We start from the raw sequence: 27,540 nt of genomic DNA, 5'->3' as shown, positions 1-27,540 counted from the left end.
CCTTAGTGTCTCCTCTCCTTTGGGAGAACAGGAGGATGCCTGCAGCCTACGTAGGTAATGTAAATTCCTTGCCTTTAAACTTTACTAGCTTTCCACATAAACCAAATTATTCAGCCTCTTTTCTCCACTGAATTTTCCTACTGAGCTATCCTCATTCTATTACTCTTTATATCTCTAATTAATATTTAATTAAAGCCAGTGTATTTGCCGACACCGTCTCTCCTTCGAATTTCCCTGGATCCACTGGGGCTGGACCCCAGCATATGAGGACTTGGTCCTGCCCATAGGAGTGCTTCTCCTTTGCTCTACCTTCTGGGCTCTTTTCATAAGAAATGACCTCTGTCTGTAGCTGAGTCATGTTTCTTAAGCCAGCTTCCTCTTTATTGAACTTCTAAGAAAATCCCAAAGGCCTATTCTCATTTGTATGTCTTCGTGTCTGTTAGGCCAATCACTTTTTTTTTTTTTTTTTGCTTCCAGGGTTCTCTTTAAAGCTTTTAGTGTCCTGTGAATTGGATTGGGGTTTACGTCATTGCAAAGGCTACCCTCACAAATCTTTTTTGAGAGAAGCTCTGCACCTTGAGCTTCTTGTTAAGCTTTGTAGAATGATGCCTTTAAAATTCTTATGCCCTTAAGGTCTTTAAAGGAATTTTAGGCAGCACCTTAAGTCTTTCCAGGGTCTTAATGAAGGGTTTTACAGTCTACAGGCTTCACCTTTAGACCATATTTTCCTGGCAGCACCCTAGATTTGATCTTAGCCTAGAAGCTGTTTCTCTCTTTTAGTATCATGTGACCACTGGACATGTAGAGATGCTGTAAAGGAGATAACAGATATTGAACCCAAATATAATTGAGCCTGGTTCCTTTGTATTTAATAGTCCCCCCCCCCTTTTTTTTTTTTGATAGCTTATCCCTCTCATTGATGTTACTTTCAGCTGGTTCGTAGCAAGAGTCTCACTTTGTTCAAAAATTTGTGTTGGTGCAAGGCTCAGTGAATGAGGCCAGCACGTTTCTTTTCCAGTCGGCATCAGCTGGGATGTCTTGAAGGTGGGGACCAGAGTCATCTGAAGATCAGTTCATGTACATGTCTGGCAGTTGAACCTGGCTTTTGGATGGGACATTAATTGGGGGCAGTCAGTGGGGGCACTGACAAGGTGCTCAGTATGTGTTCTGGGCTTCTTCGCAGCATAGTGACTGATGCTAAGGGTGGGCTTTCCCACAGAGCAAAAGTCAGTTTCTCCAGACTCTGTCCAGTAGAAATCAGTTACTGAGGCCAGCACATATTTAAGGGGAGGGAATTCCAGAGAAAAGTGTCAAAGAATTTGTAGACAGTTTCAATACCATCACCTCCACTCACCTCGACTTACCAAGTAATCATTCTGTCTAAAGGAAAGTTCTTTGCAACTTGGTGTCACTGAAATTCCTGCAAATTTTGTTTGTTCTTTTGTTTGGTATGTTCTGTTCTGTGAAAAGTAACAAATGGTTACAAAAATGAGCACTTTTGTTGTTGTTGTTGTTGTTGTTGTTGTTTAGAAAAATGTATGGATCAACTCACTAAGTTATTAGGAGATGGGATTTCTTTAACCTTTTGAATCATTTTTCTTTGAAATGCAGTTAAAATTAGCAAAAACTATTCATAGCTCAGAAAAAGACTAATGGGATTAGAATCCATATTTATAAGATTTATTCATAAGAGTCTTATTTTCACTATCTTCTTTTGAGAAGCGTTTATTAACTCAGTCCTAGATAACTCAATACAGTATCCCTCAAACTTCTTTAAAACATGGGGCATTAAGATGGGGGAATGAGTAAAAGACATTCTACTAAGAGGTGTCTTGTAGTCATTTTATGGAGAAAAAATAGAAAAGAGTGTAAAATCAAGTGCAAAGGTTGTGTGACAAAGATGATGACAGTGAAGAATATATTTTGTGACTCTTGGTGATTTGAACTTCTCTCTTGATTCTCTCAGTAATCCCTGGTCCTACATTCTACAATACAGATACCATCGTATCTATTTGATCCTGGGTTTGAGTTAGGCTGTGCTCAGTCCACTTGCCTCATTACCAAACAGTATTGTTCTTTCTTGCAGATTGATGATCTTACAGCAGAGTTGGAAACTGCATCTTCAAAATGTCTGCACCTGGATGCAAAAAATCAAGTTCTTCGAGAGGAGTTATTATCTATGAAAGGAATGCAAAAGAAAAGTGAAAAACTAGAGAAGAATAAAAAGAAGTTGGAGCAAGAAGTAGTGCACCTCAGAAGTCATATAGAAATGAATATGATAGAACACAGTCAAGTAGAGCAGTATAAACGGGAGATTGAAGAAAGGGCGAGACAGGATCTCATAGAGAAATTAAAGGAAGTCAACCTATGTTTGCAGATTAATTTGTTAATCTGTCATGTGCTTTAATTCACCTCATTGTAAATTACACTTTGGATCTATACAGCCTATGTGTTACCTCTACTTCCCGTAGAGCATTTGGTTTGGTAGTTTTCTGGAAGGAAGGGGACACTTGTTTCTCCCTTTAAATATTTCCGTTTTCATCACAGTTATCACCAAATTGACCTATCAGAATGATTCTCACTAGAGAATCTTTTCATTTATAAGACCAATTGATATAAAACAAGACTACTAGGAGAAAAATAAAATATTGTGGTTTAGAACTGGTACCATCCTCTTGAATTATTTTTAAGTTGTTTTGTTCAATTTTTAAAATTTTAAGTTGATCCTCTTGTTCTTTGAATTATCAGATTATATAAGCACCACTCTAACAATAATTCCACTTTAATTTTATAATTCACATTTAATTCACTTCACATTGACGTTAATTATTTTAAACTTCTACTCTTTTTTTTAACCTTTAAAATTGCTTTCTGAATCACTTACTCAAAACTAAAGGGAGCAAATATAATTTTCCATGTTAATGATTATTTTTAAAATGTTATCTTTTTAAATTTGCCTTAGATACAAGCAGCTCTTGGGAGAACTTAGAGCAGTTACAAGGGAAGAGTAATGCTTCCATAAGAAGTCAGATGGAACTCAGAATTAAAGACTTGGAATCTGAACTCTCCAAGGTGAAAACTTTGCAAGAAGATTCTCATAAAGCAGAGTTGGAAAAATATAAGCAACTCTACCTAGTAGAACTAGAAGTTAGAATGTCATTGGAAGGTAAACTAGACAAGTAAGTCAAAACACAGAATCACAGAAAGTAAATTTAGTTCATTAATTTGTCTCCAAAGCCTAATTTTTATAGAGCACAGTTCATAAGATTAGTAGGAAGTGAAAGCTAACTAGATGGTCACTGCTAGAGGGCGGCCTAAGACAAACTATTAATAGTGTGTCCTTTTAAGTTTTAACACACAGAGCCAGAAACGACTGAAGTGACTTAGCAGCAGTAGCACACTGCATAAAGGCATGCTTGTGAAATTGGGGGCAACTAACACAGGAGTGAAAAACAGGATAATTCACAGAGTGGCTAGAAATAGTATGGTGACATTACTGAGCGGGTGTGTGGAGGGTGGAAAGGGCAGATGGCACCTCCAGTGCCTAGTTCAGGTTTCCCCACTGTCTGAAGGCAGAGCATTCCTAGGAAACCTTTCATAAGCCAAAACAGCATACAGCAAAGAAGCAGGTACCCGAGGGCACGTTCTGCTACTTGAAGCCTAAAATGAATATGCACAACTGAAGCACAGGTGCTTCCATATAGGGTTCAGGGTTGTGGTGACTTGACCCTTAGATGTGGGGTGTGGCTTCCAGGGAAGGACCTCAGTGGGGCCAGTCTCCCTGCTTGGGGAGTGCGATGCCTCTCACTGTAAAACGTACGCTGAACCTTTTTATATGAAATCAAAAAGTCTCTTAAAAATTTTTTTTTTGATTATCAAAAACAGATGCTGAGGTAGGCCTTTCCTAGAAGTGAAGTAACATAAAGTGAACTTTGGAAAAGCAGGGGATACTTGTAGTTGTTCCTGGGGCTGTTTTAGCTCTTTTCAATCACCCATTGATTTTCTTGTCCTCCCCTCTAGATTGTGACGCTAGATGATTCCTCGGAGGCAAAAGCTTAATTTCTTTCAGGTCATGAGTGAAACGTGTATACAAGGGTGGTGAAAGCAAATGCTTGAAAGTGGCTTTGTGGGATGGGGTGTTTCTTCATTCCTGAACTGTTTCCTGGAGGCAGGTGTGTCCCAGAGGGCAGGAGGTGTCACTGTGAGGCCACCTCCCTTTCTCTCTGATGCCCTTTCTCTCCTCTCCCAACTGTGACTTGTTACTTGAGGAGCCCTAAGACACGTGTGTACTTCTTTAGAACAAGGTTACAACTATCATTGTTTACAGGAGGTCTGCTCTGTGTTTTCATTGTTCAAACAGTTTATTGGGAATTCCATTTACTATATGGCAACTTTAAAAATGCAAATCATTAAGTTGGTGTTTTCCATCTTCCCCAGGACTCATGAGAGGCTGGCAGTGATCAGCACCAAACTTGAGGTGGGGAAAGAGCAAAACAAATCCTTACTCGGCACTCTTAGCATGAGGCCAGTCCTGCAGCCCCCTTGTGTTGGGAATTTCAATAATCCTTTAGTGCTCAATGGAAATCTTACTCCAAGAGCAAACCTAGGTTTTTCTACCTTAATTCCATGCCCTTCGAATAACAGCATGGAGCATTACTTGACCAAAGTTAGTTCTATTATCTCTTCTCCACTGCGTTTCAGATTTCTGATATGAATGATCCTTGATTTTAATTTGGTGAACTTCTGGATTGTTTATTTGACTTAATGCACACCAAGTAAAAGTCATAATTAGCTGTGCTAATAAAGGAGACAGACATTTTATGATTTTTTTGTCCCAGAGTTCTTGATTTTAAGAGATATTTACTAAATTATTAAATTTATTGAAAAGCTGCATTTAAATTCTACTTTAGAAATGAAATCTTATTGCCTAGTATCCAAAAGTATTCTTTCAGATGTTTCACTTCCTTTCTAATTGATTTCAGTTGGCAATGGTTCATAATCATTTCCAAGCTCTGCTGTACCCAACGAAGTTTTTCTGCCTCTAAGCATAAGTGAATCACTGGCATCTAAACACTAACCACATATGGATGCTTTTTGTTTAAAGGAATCCTAGATAAATCCTTTTTATGAATTAAATAAACTTACATTACTAAACCAAAACATTAATTTCCAGTTTTAGCTTAACATTTTTTTGTCATTTTCTTACATAAATTTTGTCGTTTCTTACAAAAATTACATTTTTGTCATTTTCTTTATTGCTATTTTACCTATAGCATTTTTACTTAAAATTAAAAAAAAATCTTTCTGAGCATTTGTAGAATATTTCTAGATTTGTATTTAATTCAAATATTTAAACATTATAAATGAAGCTCACTTTATCTTTACATCACCTGGATGAATGGTATCTAAGATAGCAATGATGGGGAGTCTTTAAATTGCAACCAGTTTTCACTGTTCAGTCATTGTGATTAAAATATCCATTTCAGTCAGTGCACACAGGTTTATAGTTTTAATGGTGTTTTCCTAATGTTTGTGATGCACGGAAAAGTAGCCCTTGTTAAATGCAGTCTCAACCAGTTTTCTCATTTGGCTTTTTGCCATCGTAGGAGAGCAATTAAGGTTTCTTTCACAGCACTGCATCTATATTGGGTCTTAGTACTTGAGAGCTGTGAAACTGGAGGACTTGCTTTAGCTGTGCAGTCATAGCGGGCCTCCAAACACTTCATCCCAAGTCAGACACTTGCCCACTCAGGCCTAAGAGGAAGAAGCAAATGCTTGACCCCTGTCCCAGACACAGGCTGCCTACTGCACACCCAAGTTCATGGTGCAGTGGGCACATACCTCTTTTCAAAGTAGAGATTTGGAACCAAGTAAGCACTTTTGGAGAAGTTCCTTCTCCCAAACTCACCAGTTAGGTAAATCTCCTCACCTCTCAAAAGGAGGGTAGGAGTATAAGTCCTCACCTTGAAACTTTTCTCCTTCAAGTTCCCTGTCATGTGTGTTTTTAAAAAATGTATGTTTATAAATTAACTATATCAAATGACTGCTACATATAGGAGTTTGACAATAATTTATTCCTGTTCTTGCCTTTAAAACATTATTTAGTTAGAAAGCTACTATGTCATATCATGCCACAAGCATTACTGAACTATGTAAGAAGGTTTAACATATTCATTTTCTCTGCGTTATAGTTAAAAATCTATGTGTTTTTTCTTAATCTGAGGAAGTAGTTGGCATAGGACTCTGGACTCAGTAAGAAAGTCATTGGCTTTCTTACTTCTTTTGTAGAATTATGAACTTTGCCTAAACCATGACTCTCATACCTTAAAAAAAGTTTTTTTTTTTTTTCCCAAAGAAAACAAACTTTCTTTAAAACAATTTTTTTGTGTGTGGAACCATATTATATAAAACAGAGATAAGTATAAATCCTTTTAGCCAAAGGAGTGGCCAGAGGTCCTGCTCTTGTGACTTCTCAGTTCCTCAACCCTGCAGTGACCCCTGTGGGACCTTCCCCTTCTATGGGACATAGTTTGTAAACTAACAGTTATGTGTTAATCCTTCTCACTAAACACCTTTAGAATAAAAACTTTCTGGTACATTGTTCTGTGTATAATTTTCTCACCTTTCTGTGTTTTTGTTAAATGGGAAAATTTAAAGAAAATTGCAGGTGTGTTCTCCTTAATAACATTCAAATCAAACTACTTCCTCCATTTGAACAGGATCCTCACTTAGAAATCAAAATAAAGGTCTCAGAAGTATGTATTTAGGGCAGGAGCTGTTAGGGGGAGAAGATAGTAATCGTGTGGGTCATTCCTAGGATCATGCATCATTCTCTAATTCTTTGAAATTATGTGTACTCTATAGACTGATATTTATTGTACTTTCTATCAGTTTAACATTCTATATATATGCTCTCTGTTATTTATAAGCCGAATAAGTAGGATTGTATTTCCTTTATTTATGTGATTATTTTTCTACTTAAGTAATCTTCAAGTTAGGTCTAGTCTCTAAAAGTATTATTTAAATGTCACATTTAGTAAGCTGTATAACATTCCTATGATAATATCTCTTGCTTAACTTAAAGATAAATAATATTTGACATTTCAGATACAGCAGGAGTTGGACAGGAGTATAACTAGAGAACTAAGAGAAGGTATGTTGGCAAAATGTATGAATTAAGTTTAGACATTGATTTCTGAAATACACTGTAAACAATAAATGGCATCTCTTTCCATTGTTTGGATAACAGATGCTATGTTAAATAGTTTTTTTCTTATACAAAGCTAATGAAAAATGTGAAAACATGAGCAGTCATAGTGAAAAATATTCTTCTTCCTCATTTATTCATCATGTTCCATAGTTTTAAAAAAATCTGAAAAGGTCTATGCATTTCTATTTATTTCTAACTGTATCCTTTCTCTACTACTGCCATCACTGTGGAACTGTCCATCTGCATCCTGACACCATTTTCAGAAAGCATGGAGTTCATCAAAGTCTCAAGTGTCTGGTAGTGGTCAAGGCTAGAACAAGAGACTCAAGCAACAACAGACTCAAGCAGTTATATTTGCGTAGCTGTCACTTGGTGGGTGACTTTATAAATTCTGTGTCATTGACTTTGTTACTAGTTTATCTCTTGCCCTCAGGAAAATCTCCAAGCACCTGCATCAATGTGGGTCCTTCCAAAGTAGTTGGCCTTATCTCTTTACCACCTTATTCTGCCGCTTAGCTGTGCATCTAACCAGCCAGACTGTGTAGGCTCCCACAGATTCGTTTCCTCACCTCTGGTCTTTGTACGTGCTTCTCCCCTCTGACTCTTGTACTTTTCCCTGTCCTTCAGGTAGCTACTTCCATAGCACCTCCACCAAAAAGCTGGCAGTATTGACACAAAGCCGGCTGTCTCTTCTGAGTGTTCCTTGTGCCATCTTGTATACCTGTCTTAGTATTTATGACTCCGTATGGAAATTGTCTGTTCATCTATTTTTACAATTTATGGCATTATCATTTCTCAGGGTGAGTGGGTCACCTTCATCTTGTAAGTCCAGTGTTTGTCACAGCACCTTAACAGACAGCTATTGAGTAAATGAATGAAGAATGAGAAAGCCAGAAGCTCTGATACTCAGCCACATGTGGGACCATGTGCTGATTATATAATTGTAATCTTGTATTTTGTTTTCTGTCATTTATAGATATGTTTCATTTTTCAGAGCACTTACAAATGTCTCAGGTTTTTTTTTTGTTTTGTTTTGTTTTTACTAATACTGACTTAACTCAAGCATTTTAGATAAAGGATGTAATCCTTTTTCTTTCCAGCTGCTGCTGAATTTGAATCTGAGTCCTATGGATTGTCTCCTCTAGGAGCTACAGATGGGTCAAATCTGTCTCAGGACCTGCTTTTGAAAACATCACAAGAATATGTACAGATTTTGAAGAAAAAATATATATTATCTGAAAGATAAAAAGTAAAATTTTCCCTTCTAGACTGTTTTCATGACATTTTAGTTGTTTCTCATTCAGCATGATGAGAAAATCTTTATTAAACGGAAATATTTTTGTGTGTATGATGAAAATTTATATGGTATTTAAAAAATACTACTTTTAAGTCGTATTAATACTACTTTTAAACAGTAGTATCTAAGTCCTTTTGATACTAAGTATTTTCTCTGCAGCTAACTTACGTGATTTAAAAACCAGCACTGTTAAGTTTTCCATATTCAAAGAGAAAGTGTTAGTGACTCAGTCGTCTGCAGCCAGCCAGCCTCCTCTGCCCTCCACTATCTTGTGGGGTTAGCTCAAATTCATGCCCATTGAGTTGGTGATGCTATCCAACCCTCTCGCCTCTGTTGTCCCCTTTCTCCTCCTGCCTTCCATCTTTCCCAGCATAAGGGTCTTTTCTGATGAGTCAGCTCTTCACATCAAGTGGCTGAAGTATTAGAGCTTCAGCCTCAACATCAGTCCTTCCAGTGAATATTCAGGACTGATTTCCTTTAGGATTCACTTGTTTAATCTACTTGCAGTCCAAGGACTCTTGAGATCTACTCCCAACACCACAGTTCAAAAGTGTTAATTCTTTGGCAGTCAGCTTTCTTTATTGTACCACTCTCATATCCATACATGACTACTACAAAATAGTGTATATATGTTAACCCCAATTTCCTAATTTGTCCTTCCCCTCATGTTTCCCCTTTCATAACCATAATTTGATTTTCAGATCTTTTGAGTTGGTTTCTGTTGTGTAAATAAGTTTATTTTTATTAAATTCCACATGTAAGTGATGCGATACTTGTTTTTCTCTGTTTGAGTTCCCTCACTTAGTATTGTAATTTTGAGATCCATCTGTGTTGCTGCAAATGCCATTATTATTTCTTTTTATGGCAAAGTAATATTCCATTTTCATTGTGTGTGTGTGTGTGTGTAGTGCATCTTCTTTATCCATTCTTCTGTTGATGGACACTTAGGTTGCTTCAATGTCTTGGCTATTGTAAATAGTTCTGCAGTGAACATTGGGGTGCATGAACCTTTTTGAATTATGGTTTTCTTCAGACATATTCCCAGGACTGAGACTGCTGAATCATGTGGCAACTCTGTATTTAGTTTTTATAGCAACCTTTATAGAGTTTTATACAGTGGGTGTACCTAGTTGCATTCCATAAGCAGTGTAGAGGATTTCCTTTTCTCTACACTCTCCAGCATTTACTGTTTGTATATTTTTTGATGGTGGCTATTCTAATTGGTGTGAAATGATACCTTATTATAGTATTTCTGCATTTCTATAATAATTAGTGATGTGGACCATCCTTTCTGAGCATCCCTCATGTGCTTTTTGGTCGTCTGTAGGTGTTCCTTACAGAAATGTGTATTTAGATCTTATACTCATTTTTTAATCAGGTTGTTTGTTTTTTGATTTTGAGCTTTTTGAGCTGTTTGAATATGTTGGAGATTAATCCCTTGTCAATTGCATCATTTGCAAATATTGTCTCCCATTCTGTGGGTTGTTGTCTGTCTTGCTTATGATTTCCTGCACTGTGCAAAAGCTTTTACATTTAATTATATCCCATTTGCTTATTTCTGTTTTTTTTTTTAATTATCATTAATCTAAGAGGTGGATGAAAAAAATCCTACTGTAATGTATGTCAGAGTGTGTTCTGCCTATATTCTCCTCTGAGTTTTACAGGACCTGTCTTATATTTAGGTGTTTAATCCATTTTGAGCTTATTTTTGTGTATGATGTTAGGGAGTGTTCTAATTTCCTTCTTATCCATGTAGCTGTTGAGTTTTCTCAGCACCACTTATTGAAGGGGCTGTCTTTTCTCCTTTGTATAGTCTTGCCTCCTTTATCCTAGATTAATTGACCATAGGTATGTAGGTTTCTCTATGGACTTTCTGTCTTGTTCCATTGATCATTCAATATATTTCTGTTTTTGTGCTAGTACTGTGTTTTGATTACTGAAGCTTGCAGAGTAGTCTGCAGTCAGGGTACCTTATTCTGTTGGCTCTTGCTTTTCTTTCTCAAGATTGCTTTGTCTATTTGGGGTCTTTTGTTTCCATACACACAGTAAAAATTTTGGTTCTAGTTGTGTGAAAAAATGTCATTGGTAATTTGATAGAAATTGCACTGAATCTGTAGATTGCTTTGGATACTATAGTTATTTTGACAGTTATACAGTTATAATGTCACTTTCATTTCTGTATTTCAGTTTCCTCTCTTTCCTTCTTAGTTTAGGTAAGGGTTTATTGATAGTGTTTGTTTCTTTGGAAATGAACTTACAGTTCTTGCATATGAGGACTGGGCTGGCACGCCAGGCCTGTGTGTGCATGGGCAGTGTGTTTAGAGGTGTTGCTTAGCAACGATCATTCTGGGATGAAAGATTCCAAACTGCTGAGCTTCCCAGCTGGGAGGTTGTGGAGGGACGGCTCTGGTTTACCTGTAGTGCTCGTGTTGGGTTTAGGAGACTGTGAAGAGCCGAGGGAGAGGTGAGGTGTGTTTGGAGTCTGTAGGCTCTGTGATGAAGAAGATTGTTGGCTTCGGGAGTAAGAAGGGTGTGTCACCCTTTGGCTCCTCCCTCAACCCAGTGAGAGAAAGCGGTCATGGAATCAACTTCCATCTGGGGTACCGCATCGGAGACAAAGACCTCAGAAAGATCCACAAAGCTGCCATTGTGGGCAATGTAGCCAAAGTGCAGGATGTTCTGTTGTTTGGAAAAAATGGCCTGAACGACAGGGACAAGATGAACAGGTAAACGGGGTGGAAGTGCCTGGCAGAGATCTCTCCTGTGAGTTTCCCCTCCAAGGCTCCTGGATACCTTCCTGGGATCCAGCACCCCACAGATTTTATAGGCAGCAAAAAGCCTTAGCTGGTTTTGGACCCACTTATAATTCCCGTTATAGAACTTTACTGATAGTTTTGAAGTCATTTAACTGAATGTTGGTAATCACATAAATTAAGTGAAACATGAATAGCATCTGTTTTTCCTTTCTTCCTCCTACTTTTTATTTGCATGGGTTAGCATGATGTATGGAGAAGGCAATAGCACCCCACTTCAGTACTCTTGCCTGGAAACTCCCATGGATGGAGGAGCCTGGTAGGGGTCGCGAAGGGTCAGACATGACTGAGCGACTTCACTTTCACTTTTCCCTTTCATGCATTGGAGAAGGAAATGGCAACCCACTCCAGTGTTCTTGCCTGGAGAATCCCAGGGAAGGGGGAGCCTGGTGGGCCGCCGTCTACGGGGTCCCACAGAGTCGGACACGACTGAAGTGACTTAGCAGCAGCAGCAGCATGATGTACTCATGATTAAAAGCTCTCAAGTTATATAGCCTTCAAGAAATCTTCTGAACCTTCTGGATCTCACATTTTTTCTCATGCGACCTATGAAAGCACTTCTTCATAGATCGCCTATTGTAGATCATGGATGTGGACAGATTTCTGATGTTGTCAATATCTTATTTTTAATGTATATATTTTTTATACCGTAAGGTTATATATTACATAAAACTGCATAGTGAGCAAAATAATTCCCATACCAAATCAACTTCTGGATTAAAAATTCTTCAGTTACAATTCAATATCCATTTTATATCAGTGTACACTTAGGTATATGTGTTCTTTGCTGAAGGGCCTTAGAAGACAACTTTGAAATAGGAAGCTGGCTGTGTCCTTGAATAGGAAAACATGTTCTTAGGATGTATGGTCTTTCTATATTTAAAGCAAATCAACATTTCATGGTTTTAAAGATTTTGGATTACATACGCTGTCTTTAACAGTTGTGATGAAATGAAAAGTTTTGTATAGTAGAGGAAGATTTGCCCTTCTAGATATCAAAATGTGCTATAAGTGCCCACAAAGTGTTAATTTACTAACAACTGAAAAGATAGATAAATGAATGGAACAGAATGCCCAAACACCCAAATGTATGTAAAACTTTAGATCTTGAAAATGATGACCTTTTCTGTTAGAAATGATAAACTGTATGCAGATGGTGGAGAAATAACCTGGTAAAAGAGAAAAGTAACTCAATTTTTATCTCACCAAAAAGTGTCAGATAGAGTATGGATCAAACATTTCAAATATGTACAGTGAGAAAAGTACCAGAATAAGACTCAGATTCCTATTTATGCATTTTTATCTGCTGACAGAGACCTTCTGTTTTTTTCTATTTCTACTGTTTCTTAACCTTTTTTTTTTTAATTGGAGAATAATTGCTTTACAATGTTGTGTTGTTTTCTGCTGTATAACATCATGAATCAGTTGTATGTATACATATATCCCCTTCCTTGGGAGCCTCCCTCCCACCCCAAAGACCTTTCTAAGAATTATTTCAAAAGTAAGAATTCTGGAGTTTCCTAGATTTTGGCACACACACACACACACTAAATAATTAAATAAATAAAAAGAAAGAAATCTGGATATTGATTAAACATTTTAACAACCCAAAAAATTTAAAATTCTCTGTAGATCAAGCTGTCTATAGGCAAGTCGGCTTAGCAGACAGGGCTTGTCTTTGAGGCACTAATAGGAATGTGGCACAGATAAAAATGATTTCTCACTTTCAATTTTTTTTTTAGAATTTTTTTGAAGATTGATATTTTCTGACAACTTTCAGCCTTTTCAGAGTCAAGGGAATCTAGGGAGTTCCTTGGTCATCCAGTGGTTAAGACTCACTGCTGTGGGCCCAGGGTTTGATACCTGGTGGGGGAACTAAAATCCTGCCAGCTACTGGGATGTATTATACAACATGGGGAATATAGCAAATATCATATAATAACTTTAAATGGAGTATGACCTATAAAAATTGTGAATCAATATGTTGTGTACCTGTAACATATAATAATATGAAATATGCATCATCTATATTTTAATTAAAAAGAAGCAACCTTAGACAAAAAGACTTTATGGTAATCATATCAACAGGAAAAATGAGAAATGCACAAACAAAAGTGCTACCAATTATAGTTGTACAGACATTGTGAATTATAAATTTCATTCCAATGTCAGAGACGTTAAAATGTCAGAAAATGAATGTAGTAGAATCATTGAAGCACAGTGTTGTCTCTAATCCTCAAAATGTATCTGCAAAGGAGGTATGATATCCTTTGACTTCATTGAGGTAGTGTCCTTGTAAAATAGTAGTAATAGTAATAAGTATGATTATATTACTTAACGGTTACTGGGTTGTTACCTGTGCCAGGAATGGTTCTAAACTCTTTGCATGGATCTCATTTAGCAGTGCTGTCCTGTGAGAGAACTGCTTCTCTCTCTCCATTTTGTTGATGAGGAAATTGAGGCACAGAGAGGCTGAGTGACAGCTAAGTGACAGAGTGAAAGTCAGATTCAAACCCAAGTTGAGCTGAATCTCAAGGTCATGGTCATTCTATTCAAGTAAATTGTTCTTTCATTACTGTGTTAAGAAGAGCTAATGCTAATATATAATGTTCTTTCTCCAGAAGGAAATTGAATATTTGTTTTAGAGCAATAGGAATAGCATGCTATTGAATGTTTTCAATCACAGGAACAATTGTTTGTTTTGAAACAGTAACACTACAGTTTCCTGAAAACTCCTCTTGCTTTCATAGGACTGCCCTCCACTTGGCCTGTACCAATGGCCATTCAGCGGTGGTAACTCTGCTCCTGGAGAGAAAATGCCTGCTTAACCTCTGTGACAATGAAAACAGGACAATGCTGATGAAGGTATGGGGTAGCGAACTGTGTCCACACGAGGTTGATGTGATTTAACTACTGAGACTAAAAGTGAATTCATCTCATCTCAAGCTTCATCTCATGAAGCTTGTGGACTGTTTACTTTGAATTCCTAGAATTTACACTCTGTTTCTTTGCGCAACACTGACAGGCCATAGAATGCCAAGAAGAGGAGTGTGTGACTCTTCTGCTGGAGCATGGTGCCAACCCAAATGTCATGGATGTATGGGGGAACACTGCTCTCCACTACGCTGTCTTTTGCCAGAATATATCACTCGCAGCAAAGCTGCTTTCTTGCGATGCCAATATAGAAGCCAGGAAAAAGGTATATCTCAACTAACTTTATTTACAAAATATTTGCAAAGCATTTTTAAAAATTGCTGCTGCTGCTGCTGCTGCTAAGTCGCTTCAGTCGTATCCGACTCTGTGCGACCCCATAGATGGCAGCCCACCAGGCTCCCCTGTCCCTGGGATTCTCCAGGCAAGAACACTGAAGTGGGTTGGCATTTCCTTCTCCAATGCATGAAAGTGGAAAGTCAAAGTGAAGTTGCTCAGTCGTGTCTGACTCTTTGCAACCCCATGGACTTCACCCTACCAGGCTCCTCTGTCCATTGGGTTTTCCAGGAAAGAGTAGAACTGTTTTATTTCTAACTGTGCAAATAGGTAAACTGAATCATGTACATCAAGCTCTGTTACCATGGAAACAACTCCAAAGCCACTGCAGGGGGAAAAATGTTGGAGCCCACAGAGAGGGCAAAGCTGTGTCTCCCAGGCAGCCATCTACCCCAGAAGGAAGATTTCTCGTCAGAACGTGCCCTGGAGTGGGTGGTAGACTGAAAGCCCACAAACAATGAGGACCTGGGGGGAGTGAAGTGATGTGGGGAGTGGCTGCTTTCAGGGCTCAAAGAATGGGTGCCCCTGAGGGTGGGTAGGAGGAGGAAGGAGACCCAGTGACCATGAAGGGGAGCTGGGTGAGTGCAAGTGGGCCTTGGAGGCAGCAGGCCTGGAGCCCTGAGCCCTCCAGGACCCCGGTTCTGAGATCCAGCCAAGAGGGTTAGGTCATGTTTGACTCCCAGCAAGGGCATTCACTTGTGCTGGTGACAACTTGGTTTGCGAGGTACACCTTGGGGTCTCCCATGTTCAGCCCTGGGGAGCTGCTCGGTGGGGTTGCAGCTGTGCGTGTGGAGCTGGTGATGGCGAAGCTGCCCCTCCTGCTTTCTCCAGGACACACGTGACATCCTGCAGCTGCAGCCCCGCCAGGAACTCCCTCCACTCTGACAGGTGGGCTCAGTTTTCCTTCTCTGGAAGCTCCAGCCTTCCCTGAGTGAAAGTGTTTTGAAGGGACAAACTGTCTAAGATTTCACTTTAAATCATGATATTTCTCAAGCATTAGAGAGTAAAGAATTCCTTTATGTGTTTATGGCTGGTATTCATGATAACACTGCACTTGTTAAAGGTAAAACATTTTCCAAATACTTTCTCCCACTTAAGGGTTTTTTTTTTTTTTTTTTTTTTTGTAATCAGTCTAAAATAACACAGTAAAGCAAAATTTGCCTCAGTAGACTTTGTCTTAAAATTCAAACATAACGAAAGCATTTAACAACATATTAGAAATCTTGCTGTTGTTTACAAATTCCCATTTTATGAAAAATGATTTATATAGACACAGTTTCTTTCTCATTGCCCAAGTCTTAAGAGGGTAAAAGGAAAGGAAAAGGAGCAAGCAAGTGAAAAGTGGAAGTTAAGCTGGAATTTTGGCAGTTGGGAAATGCCAAGAAGAGGATTTATATATTTTAATATTTATTTATTTATTTATTTGGCTGAGCTGGGCTTCGTTTCAGCATGTAGGATTTAGTTTCCTGACCAGGGGTTGAACCTAGGCCCTCTTTCCTGGGAGCACTGAGACCCAGCCACGGGACCACGATGGAAGTCCTGAGATTTTGGTTTGTGCTTTTTATTCCCTTCAGTTTATATATTTCTTATATGCTTTTCAGTTTTCAGGGATAATAGTCGTTATTTTGAAAAAGAGTGTGAGTGAATTGTAAACTTGCCTAGGTGCCAGTTTTAAGAAGACTCTGATCAAAACAGACTGACAGTGAACAGGTGGTGATTAAGTGGGAATTAAGAAAGAAGAACAGATAACTACCTGATATTATCCTATTCTGGCAGAACCATCCTCTTAGATAAGAGTCTAGACTCTTCTCTCCCATGTAGAATGCCTTGATGGGAAGGAAGTAAGGGGTTTATAAATAATTATATCAGGTTGCCTTTGGGGTTTACTAGTCCCTGTTCTACCACTGATTACCCAGGAAAATTTTAAAAATTGAAGTTTTGAAGACTCTTGCCTCTTACACTTTTCTTTTTTATTCAAACCTTAACGTTAGTAAGAGAAGGAATTGGCCGTGTGAGTAAGAGATGAGACTGGAGTGGTTGCTGCACTAATTCTCAGCTATATTCTACTGGTGAACCACAAGTATTTGGGAAAACTTATTTTAAAAATGTATAAGCCTAGGCTGTTCCCTGTAGATTTTGACTGAGTAAATCGAGGAACACTTGGATGTGTGTATTTAGAACTGTTCCCTTGAGATTCTGATCCAATCCTTGATGAATAACTATGGAGTGAATACATGTAATTTCTAAATGCACCCTTCACAAAAGAAAGTAGTCTCCTGAAGCGTTGAAGTTTGATCAATTCTAGCTACTTCCATCAGCTCCCTCCTTTCCAACAATATTAGCCTGACTTTTTCTATGCCCCTGTGCTTGAGACACTAAAAGGAATATCTTTGGCAATATCTATGGGCTTGAACGATACCTCCTTTTCCTTCCAACCACTCATCATTCAGTGACACTCCGAGAGTGTTTAGCGATTGCTCATGGTGAAGTCACTTCATCTGTAGAGTGTGACCCTTTAAGGATTTTGCACCTCCACTTATCATCCAGGTCATTAGGTCAACAGATATTTGTTACCAACAGGGTTTTCCTGACTGCAGTAATAGTAACTCATGAGCCTTTTTTGGTGTCAGCTTCAGGACAAACTCTTGCAGTGTGTCTGTTAGAATTGCTGATCCCTGGCATAAGCAGATGAGTGCTTTAAAACCCATGAAGTTAGTAACAGTACAGAGGGAAATTATTTTAAGCATTTATATTCAGCAGGCTTGGAAACTCATGATCCATTTTATGAACAATCTAGAAGAATTATAGAGATAGATTATAGTTTCAACAAGCAGTGGAAACATCCTTGGCTGTGAATTATGAGTCTTTTTAAAAGAATGTATGTTTAATTGAAGTATGAGTCATAATAGCCGTATTTATTACATATTGGAACCCACTTTTTTTGTGAAACATATGATAATAAGGAAAGGAAATGTTTCACATACAAATATTTGCTTTATACCCACCTGTTTGGAAACAGCAAACATAAAACCAAAAGTGGGCCATAAACCAAACATGGCCCTTGGATATGTTTAGTTTACCTCCATACATTGAGTCAACATTTCAAATTGAGGAGGCTCATGCAGAAGTTCTCCAAGGACCAAATCTGTACCCCCTTGAGCCCATCCTACTGTTTGGTCTGTGTGCAGAGGCCGCCCCTTCTGTGAGGGACATGTGTTTTCAGGGTTACTGGTCTCACCTGGCTTTTTCACTTATTCAGGTCATCAGCTTTCCATCCATAAGCATTTGAGTTTCCAATTTTTGATTGATAATTTATTTTAATAAATATTTGAAGGTTTTTAAAGACAGTCTAATTAATCTATAATTGATTTCATATTTTAAAAAATCTCTTAACAATGGAATTAAATTTTTCAATTTAGAATGTTTAAGTTGGTTGTGGCAGTTTCGCACTGAATAACTCTCACAAACACACAAGATTATAAGAGACAGCACTGGGAGAGCTGGTGGAAGAGCAACTCCCTGAGAAAATGTTGAGCATGCATTTATTGATAATTTTATGTTACAAGCTTTAAGAGCAGTAAAGCAAGACAGACACCAGAACTCTAGGGTTTTGGAAGCTTCCTCCTGGTTGTCTGGAGGTAATCACATGAGAGTCATCAAGAAGGGTCTTTGAAGATAAGGTGGGGAGGGTGCTCATTCTGCATGCAGTTAGCATCTAGCTAATGCTGACCTCTCAGCCAGAATGTCTAACTTAAGGAAGGGTGGTGGAAAGAACAAGCAAGGAAGAGAGAATGAGGAAGGTTAAATTCCAGGAGACATTTCTGAGAAAGCAATAAAACAGGGTTGACTTTTTGAAAAAGAAAAAAGAAGTTTATCTATTTGCATGTTCATGTAGAGAATAATATTCCCACTGGAATGTCTGTAAACCTTTTGAGTTTACTCATGGTCATCCTTGGCTAGGTTATGCATGCTACAGAGAGTATTATATATTTCTGCCTCAGCATTGTCCCTAAAATATGCAGTTGATACAGTAGCTAAATGATACCCACACACCCTGCATTGGGAGCTGACACTTAGCCACTGGACCACCAGGTAAGGCCCAGAGGAGAAGCATATTAAAGAGAAAGAAGATGCACAGGGCAATGAGGAGGGGGCTCCCTTTCATTTACTTTCTGACTTTTATTTTTAAGTACAGAGAATCTATTGCATGATTTTAATTTCAGTTTAGAAATAGGTTAACTGTGTACATTAGAAATGGTTTTCCCTGTTTTACAGGATGACCTGACACCACTGTTACTTGCAATACATGAAAGGAGAGGGCAAATGGTGAAGTTTTTAGTAAAGAAAGAAGCAAATATACATGTGGTTGCTAAGATGAAAAGGTACCATTGTTCTTTTTCTTTTTAAAACACTTAGTGCTGTTCTAGGATGGTAATATCAAGATTAAATGAATAAGAGGATTCATTTGTGATCTACTTAGGTAGAAAATAAATTATTCTGACTGGGAATCATGAACAATATATAGCAGGAATGTATAGCAGAATTCATACTCCTTTAAAGTATTGACCGATGTCATATGCAACCTCTTTTGTTTGGTTGGTTGATTTGTAATAGCAGAGGTATTTCAAATTAGTTTTATTAGCTTTGTGAAATATGGATTCTGCTTTTGAGTTTACCTCATGACAGTATCAAATTTCTTAATTCTTTTAAAAGAATTTTTTAACCTCTAATTTGTATGTATATATATTTTATAAGATGCATAGTAAACCTAAAAGACTTGATTTTGTCTTTTGGATAACTCTTTGTTTTAAATTACTTTTTTTGAAGAACGCTGATGTTACTAGGTTGCAAAAGAGTCAGATACAACATAGCGACTAAATAACAACAGCCACAAAAAGGTGATTATTACTCACGGTCACCAGATCCTGTGGACTCATCAGTTTTTATCCTTTCTCATTTTAGTACAGTTTGATATTTTCATTTTTAATGCAGGTAGAAGCAAGAAAGATAGCTTTGATCGGATAAACAGTTCCTTTAAAAAGGACAATTCAGAGGTGAATGATACAGACGAAAATGATGGGCTTTAGATTCAAGCTAGGTTCAATTCCTAGGTTTCCTACCAATTAGGGTTATTGAGAGAGTCATTTCCTAGGCAGGTTGATAGGGAGTCTAGGGGTCCCCAAGGAGAGAGGGGTCTGGAATTCTCAAGGAGGAAGAAAGGACGAACTTTTTTTCTTTTTCCACATTCCTTAGGATTATATAACAATAATGTATCCTGCCTAAGGACAGGCTTTGGATTCAACCTTCTGTTATCTTAAAATGTTAATTATGGGAGTAGACCTGGTCTTTACAAGGATGTATCTTGCCTGAGGACAGTGTTATCTTAAAATGTAAATTATGGGAGTAGGTCTGATAAGGTCTTTACAACCTCCAGACATTCTTTGGATTATATAACCTCATTGTTAATACTAGCAAGTGGGTACTCTTTCTGCCCCCTTCTGATGCCTATGTCAGAAGCTTTCTCTATCTCTTTTATACTTTAATAAAACTTTATCGCACAAAAGCTCTGAGAAATCAAACCTCATTTCTGGCCCTGGATTGAATTCTTCTCCTCCAGGGGCCAAGAATCCCGGTGTCTTTGTGTGATTCAACAACAACCTTTCATCGTGGGGGCTCATCCAGGATCCTTCAGGACAAGGTAAGGATGCTTGGAGCTTTAGTTCTTTGTTCTCTTAGCGAACACGTTTTCTGCTGTGCTTTACCAACTCTACCATGTGCTTGTGTGAATGAATGGCATGCCCTGCGTGAAGCAAGTAAGGAGCCCTGCTCTGCGGTTCCACGGTGATCTCATATGGCTTATGGCAGAAACCTGTCAGGGGGTTATACCGACCTGCCAATGCCAAGAGGCACCCAATGTTTCCTTCGGGAACCGACCAGAAATGGGCAAAGTGTGTGGACCGAACTCTCCTTTCTCGGTCAAACTTTTCGGTCTCTTTGACTATTTCATAACTCCTTGGGAACTAGAAGTACTAACCTAACCTATCAGATCATAGACTTTCAAGGGACTTGTGATCTATACTGTTACTGTGTACTGTGGCTTAGGTCCCAAACTTGGATTGGTAGCCAATAAAGTGCCTAGCCTCGCTAGGAATCAAAAGTTCGGAAGCTAGATGGAGCTCTAGCTCCCAGAACATCTCTGAGGTTAAAGGTTACTCAGATTGGGACTGCAATGTTTTTTTTTTTTTTTTTTTTCCTTTGGTAATGCCAGCTCTTAGTAGATCAGAGGAGGCTGTTATACTGGTGTGGTGATGCTTGGAAAGAACATCTCAGTTTTATGTTTGTGTCGATCTTATTATAGTCAGGAAATACTCAGGGTCGTGCACAGGCACTCAGGTGATGAATGTTTCCCACAGTGGTCTTAGCTTGGGAGGCATTCTGGAAGGTTACTCTGATTCACCCCGGGTGACATCAGAGGCAAGCAAGGTTAAAGGTGAAGAGCTGGACGTCAAGTAGGGATGCTATCAAGTCTACCCCTGGTACATCCCCACCCCATCTCGGGGGTAGAACCGGGAGGGATGAGTACGGTGCCTGCGTCTGTAAGGGACAGACTAAGTCCGACCAGGAAGGAGAAGCTTTTGGTGTAACGTCTGTCTACACCCCCATCTAGAGCAGGGAGGGATGCCTCCGGTAGAAAAATGGCGCTGGTCGCTTTTTTTCTCTTACAGATGGGAGCTAACAATTCCAGCCTCATTCCTTTGAACTGCATCCTGAAACACTGGGATAGATTTGATCCCCAGGGCTTAAAGAAGACACACCTGGTCTTTCTATGTGATACTGCATGGCCACAGTATCCATTGGAAGATGGCGAATGGTGGCCAGTTGGAGGGTCTCTTAAGTATAATACTATTCTACAATTAGACTGGTTCTGTAAAGAACAAGGGAAATGGGCAGAAGTAGCATATGTGTTGCCCTTTTTCTCTCTGCTAAATATGCCAGACTTATGTCCTAAGGGTATAGATTTGGGCGTGAAACCTTCAGCTCCCTCCTTTGCAACTCCTGTCTCAGTACGATCTCAGACTACTCTGGTTTCAGTAGAAACTCAGACCATCGAAGTAAGAGATGAGATGGAGGACAGAAGACAAAAAGCAGAGGAAAAACAGGTTTCTCCAATCTATCCCTGGGATCATATGCACAGAGCAGCCGGAGAGACTGAGGAACAGCCACACAAGCTGTTGCCTCTTTATGACACACCCACCGAGAGAAATAATCAGTCTATGAGAGTTAATAAGCCTTTCTCTTATCAAGAAATACAAAGAATCAAGGAGGATCTGTGAGACTATTTAGAGGACCCAGAAAAAATATATTAGAGCTTTTAAAGGTGTTACTCTGCTTTATGACCTCACTTGGAAGGATGTGATGTATATCTTGGGACAAACACTGACTCCCGAGTCAAAGACTCGAGTTTTGGGGAAAGCGGTTGGTTATGGAGATGAATGGCTTGGTAATGAATCAGTAGGGAAGAGGGAGAATGAGATAGCGGCCCTCCCCACTGGGAATCAGGAGGTCCCAACTATAGAACCAGATTGAGACTACAACACAGCTAACGGAAGATGGGATCAGAGTCATTTTGTTAAATGTGTTCTTGAAGGACTTAGGCAGGCACGTTCTAAGCCTTTAAACTATGGCAAATTGGCAGATATAGAACAGGAGGAGAAGGAAGCTCCTGGTAAATTCCTAGATAGACTGAGAGAAGGCCTTCACAGATTCACTGAGATTGATCCCAAAATTGAAGAGGGAAAAGTGATCTTAAAGGATAGATTTCTCACTCAGTCGGCTCCAGATATCCGCGGTAAGCTATTAAAATGGGCGTATGGACCAAATCAGTCTTTAGATACTCTGTTACAACAGGCTTAGACAGTCTATTATGGTAGGAAATATGAGGAAAAGAAAGAAAGGAAAAAAAAAAAAAAGACAAAGGAAAAGGCAGAAGCCTTCACCATGGCTATGAAAAACGTTCTTAAACAGCCTGAGAAAAATGCCCAGAGGGGCCCAGGTGAAAAGGGATGGGCTTGCTATTACTGTGGAAAGAAGGGGCACCTCAAGTGGGATTGCCCTCAGGCATCTAAGCCACCCCTGGCTCCATGTCTGGTCTGCAAAGGACCACAATGGAAGAGAGACTGCCCCCAGAGGCGTAGGTCTCCCGGGTTGGACTCTCAAGACAATCAGGACTGAAGATGCCTGGGGGTCCCCACACAAGCTCCTGTCCTAATTACACCTGAGGAACCCCGGGTATTAATAATTGTGGGGGGTCAATCCATCGATTTCCTTTTAGATACTGGGGAAACTTATTCTGTGCTTACTGAAGCCCCTGGCCCACTTTCTTCCCGATCCACTTCCGTAATGGGACTGTCTGGACGAGCCAAAAGGTATTATTTCAGTTATTCTTTATCTTGCAACTGGGATTCTGTGCTGTTTTCACACGAGTTTCTGATTGTGCCAGAATCTCTCTCACCCCTTTTGGGAAGGGATATACTGAGCAAGGTCCATGCCTCTGTTTTCATGAATATGGAGCCCTGCCTTTCTCTCCCTTTAGTTGAACAAAATGTAAATCCTAGAGTATGGGCTGATGGAAAATCTGTGGGTCGAGCACAAAATGCTATTCCTGTAATTGTTAAGCTCAAAGACCCACACGTATTTCCACATAAGCAGTATCCACTGAAACCTGAAGTTAAGGAAGGGTTAAAACACATCATCGAAAATTTAAAGGAGCAGGGACTATTAATTCCCTGTAACAGTCCTTGCAACACTCCTATTTTGGGTATAAAGAAATCAAATGGTAAATGGAGACTAGTTCAAGATTTATGAATAATAAATGAGGCTGTAGTTCCTTTACACCCCGTGGTGCCTAATCCTTATACTTTATTGTCTGAAATTCCTGAATGAGCCAAATATTTCTCAGTAATTGATTTAAAGGATGCCTTCTATTCAGTGCCTTTGGCGGAAGAAAGTCAATTTCTATTTGCCTTTGAAGACCCTACGCAGCCAGCTTCTCAATTAACCTGGACAGTTTTGCCCCAGGGATTTCGTGACAGTCCTCACTTATTTGGACAAAGTTTTTCATGGGATCTGCAAAACTTTAATAGCTCTGAAGCAGTGGTGTTACAATATGTAGATGATATTTTGCTCTGTGCTGAGACAGAGGAAGCTTGTTTGCAAGCCTCAGAAGATTTCTTAAACTTTCTGGCAGACTGTGGTTACAAGGCATCAAGAGAAAAAGCTCAGCTTTGTCAACGATCGGTTAGATATCTGGGCCTAATATCAGAAGGTACTAGGGCCATAGGCCCTGAGAGAATTAAACCTATACTAAATCACCCCCTACCTATGACTTTAAGGCAATTGAGAAGATTTTTGGGAATCACAGGTTACTGTGCATTTGGATTCCGGGTTATGGGGAACTTGCCTGGCCTTTATATAAACTTATAGCTGAAACTCAGCAGGCCCAAACTGACAAACTGGTTTGGTCTCCAGAAACTCAAAAGGCTTTTAAGGTTCTTCAGACTGCTCTCCTGCAAGCTCCAGCTCTGAGCTTGCCCACAGGGTCAGAATTTAATTTGTTTGTCACTGAAAGAAAAGGTGTGGCATTGGGAGTTTTGACACAACCCCGAGGGCCTCACCAGCAACCTATTGCTTATCTAAGCAGAGAATTAGATGTAGTTTCACGTGGGTGGCTCCACTGCCTAAGAATAATTGGGGCAGAGGCTTTATTAGCACCTGAAACTTTAAAAATAATTAATGGATGAAACCTTACTGTACTTACTTCTCATGATGTGAGTAGAATCTTAAATTCTAAGGTTAATATTTGGATGACAGACAGTAGGCTTCTTAAGTATCAGTCATTGTTGTTAGAAGGACCAGTAACTAAGCTTAAAGTTTGTGGAAATTTAAATCCTGCCACTTTCCTTCCTGAGAAGGAAAATGAAACACCTGGTCACGATTGTTCTCAATTCCTAACTTTAAACTATGCAGCTCGGGAGGATCTAAAGGATACCCCATTAGACAATCCTGACATGGAAATATTTACAGATGGCAGTTCTTTTGTTCAGGATGGAAAGCGTTAAGCAGGTTATGCTGTGGTGACTGCTGAACAGGTTTTGGAAGCAAAATCTCTCCCCAAGGGAACCAGTACTCTGTTAGTGGAGCTTGTGGCTCTGACCCGAGCTCTGGAGTTAAGCAAAGGGCAGTGGATAGGCCTGATAATCTATGTGAGTTTACTTCTGCTGACTCCAAATATCCTGAGTCTGCCATTGGATCCTCAAGACAATGTCTTCCTGTCCTGGGCTCACTCCTATGCTGCATTCCACAATTGGTCTAACTGCTGGGTCTGCAGAGCACTCCCCTCTTCATCAGTGGAAGGCTTCCCGTGGTGGACATCCCCACTTCAAGGAAAAGACTTTCTCCAAGTCTGTGAATACCTTCGACAACAATCACATGCAATGCCTCTTCTTCATCTGATGACATCTACCAACCCTAAAATGGACTGGTGCAACCTTTGCACTTTAACTATGGACATGATGTGACTTTTAATTTTGATTCTGAATGTTGTGTTTTTACTGTTTGCTCCCTGCATCTGTAATTGTATAACTGGATTTGTTTCTAGCTGTATGAAAGCTTTTAAGTTACAAATGGTTGCTCAAACTCCTGCTACTGCTGTAGCTTCCTCCAGCTACTATTTGGGGACCCTGGATCAGATATCCTCAATATGAGGATTAGGAGAATATGTTGCCTCACCAATTTAGGGAAAATGACCCTTGTCAACTCGAAAGCAATTATGGAAGGAGAACGACGCCCCTTTTCCCTAGGCACCATAATTCTCCTAAAAGAAAAGGGGGGAATGAGAGAGTCATTTCCTAGGCAGGTTGATAGGGAGTCTAGGGGTCCCCAAGGAGAGAGGGGTCTGGAATTCTCAAGGAGGAAGAAAGGACAAACTTTTTTTCTTTCTCCACATTCCTTAGGATTATATAACAATAATGTATCCTGCCTAAGGACAGTCTTTGGATTCAACCTTCTGTTATCTTAAAATGTTAATTATGGGAGTAGACCTGGTCTTTACAAGGATGTATCTTGCCTGAGGACAGTGTTATCTTAAAATGTAAATTATGGGAGTAGGTCTGATAAGGTCTTTACAACCTCCAGACATTCTTTGGATTATATAACCTCATTGTTAACACTAGCAAGTGGGTACTCTCACTGTCCCCTTCTGATGCCTATGTCAGAAGCTTTCTCTATCTCCTTTGTACTTTAATAAAACTTTATTACACAAAAGCTCTGAGCAATCAAGCCTCGTCTCTGGCCCCGGATTGAATTCTTCTCCTCCAGGGGCCAAGAATCCCGGTGTCTTCACGTGATTCAACAACCTTTCATTATCATCAGCAAATAAGTTTCCTGATACAAAAGGCAAATAGTGATGCATCTTTCAGAGGTGCCTGTGTGTAAGAAATATTATATATATAGTATTTCATTTTTAGCACCTAGCACATGCTTGTCCACATCATTAACTGCTACCATGACTATTTTTATTCCATTGTTATCAATATTTTTGATTTAAACCTGCACGTAGCCTTTCCTTAACCCAACCTCTAGCTGACTTTGAAGCTGAATATATCATAGGAAATAGGGAATTTATCCCTTAAATAGTCATCTGCCTCAGATAAGTGACCTCAACATCGTTTCTTGTCCATCAAGGACTTTATTATTATTTTTTAAAAAACATTTATTTATTTGGCTATGTGGGGTCCTAGTTGTGGGAACTCTTAGTTGCAGCTTATGGGATCAATTTCCCTGACCAGGGATGGAAGCTAGGCCCCCTGCACTGGGAGCCTAGAGTCTTATCCACTAGCCCACCAGGGAAGTCCCCATCAGGGACTTTTGAAATAGTAAGTGCTGCTACCTGGCATCCCCGTGGGACAGGAGGCTTCTTTTCTGTACCTTCATTTTAGCCTTGGAGGTAATTTGCAAAGATGAACACTTGAGCCTGTAAATGGTCAGTTCTTTATGAAAGCACAAGGTGTTCACTTGGTAAAGCATATCAAATTAACTGTTTAAGTAAGTCAATTCACCTTCCTGAGGCTGAAGTCATCTCTCTGTTGTTTTAGAACAGCCCTCATGCTTGCTGTCAAGTATGAATCAAGAAATGTCATCAGACTTTTTCTTCAGCAAGGTGCTGACATCTTTTCTCAAGATGGTTTTGGATGGACTGCAGAATAATATGCTGTTATTAGTGGTTTTAATATGTAAGTGTTCACATAAAAATGCCAGTTCTTACTAAACTGCAGCCAAAAATATTTTTAACTGTTATTTGCTATGTGACCAGTGAGAGTTCCAGTTTGGCACAGGCAGTTTGGAGAATGATGGTGAGATGTTCCCCCTCAAGAGCTGAAAGCCAAGAAAAGGCCAATTAGTTACTCTTGGCTGTGAACTCGGGGTGCTTTATATCAGGACATGTAGACCTTGATCCTTAGAAAGCTTGACATTAGCTATTTCATTCCAAGTGTGACCTCTTGGTATGGCGTATGAACAGTATCACAGTTGTGATATTTCTAACTAGTTCTTTGGGTCTTGAAATATTTATTTCAGCAGCAAACCCTGTTTTCCCTTGAGGGCTTGCCTCTCTATACACTTCCACTTGAATTTTCCAAGAACCCGGAGGATTCCCTAAGATCAACGGAACAGTCCTCTTCCACAAGTCCTTTGGAGGGGAGAAAATAGTTCCTTCTCATAATTCTGTTCCTTGCATTCATTCTACTGCTGCAGCACTGCTGCTATAGCTGGTCTTGACAGGGTCTGCTTGGCAGCTGGATCTGGAGTCTGGATGTGGTTCTATAAAGACCTTTAATAAAATCATTTTAAAAGGAAAACAAACAAAAAAAACTCATCCTGCAGAGGGCTCACGATTG

General features: G+C 39.4%; 2 long non-coding RNA genes and 2 pseudogenes across 2 annotated transcripts; all 4 read left to right on the top strand.

Annotated features, from left to right (window-relative positions):
• Positions 1–2,621, top strand: part of LOC129636492 (coiled-coil domain-containing protein 3-like) — a 43,674-nt pseudogene extending 41,053 nt beyond the window's left edge.
• A 59-nt stretch (positions 2,622–2,680) lies between these two features.
• Positions 2,681–8,440, top strand: LOC129636867 (uncharacterized). Its single transcript, XR_008707165.1, has 3 exons — positions 2,681–3,179; positions 7,108–7,153; positions 8,311–8,440. It is a non-coding gene; the product is annotated as an uncharacterized LOC129636867 (long non-coding RNA).
• A 2,563-nt stretch (positions 8,441–11,003) lies between these two features.
• LOC129637073 (ankyrin repeat domain-containing protein 26-like) overlaps positions 11,004–27,540 on the top strand; it is an 84,508-nt pseudogene continuing 67,971 nt past the window's right edge.
• LOC129636695 (uncharacterized) lies at positions 19,841–25,909 on the top strand. The gene is made up of 2 exons (XR_008707079.1): positions 19,841–20,285; positions 21,313–25,909. It is a non-coding gene; the product is annotated as an uncharacterized LOC129636695 (long non-coding RNA).

The sequence above is a fragment of the Bubalus kerabau genome, chromosome 22 (genome assembly GCF_029407905.1).
Source record: "Bubalus kerabau isolate K-KA32 ecotype Philippines breed swamp buffalo chromosome 22, PCC_UOA_SB_1v2, whole genome shotgun sequence".
In the NCBI taxonomy this organism is placed as follows: Eukaryota; Metazoa; Chordata; class Mammalia; order Artiodactyla; family Bovidae; genus Bubalus; species Bubalus kerabau.
Note: the sequence above shows the minus strand (reverse complement) of the source record. Positions and strands in the feature narration are given on the sequence as shown.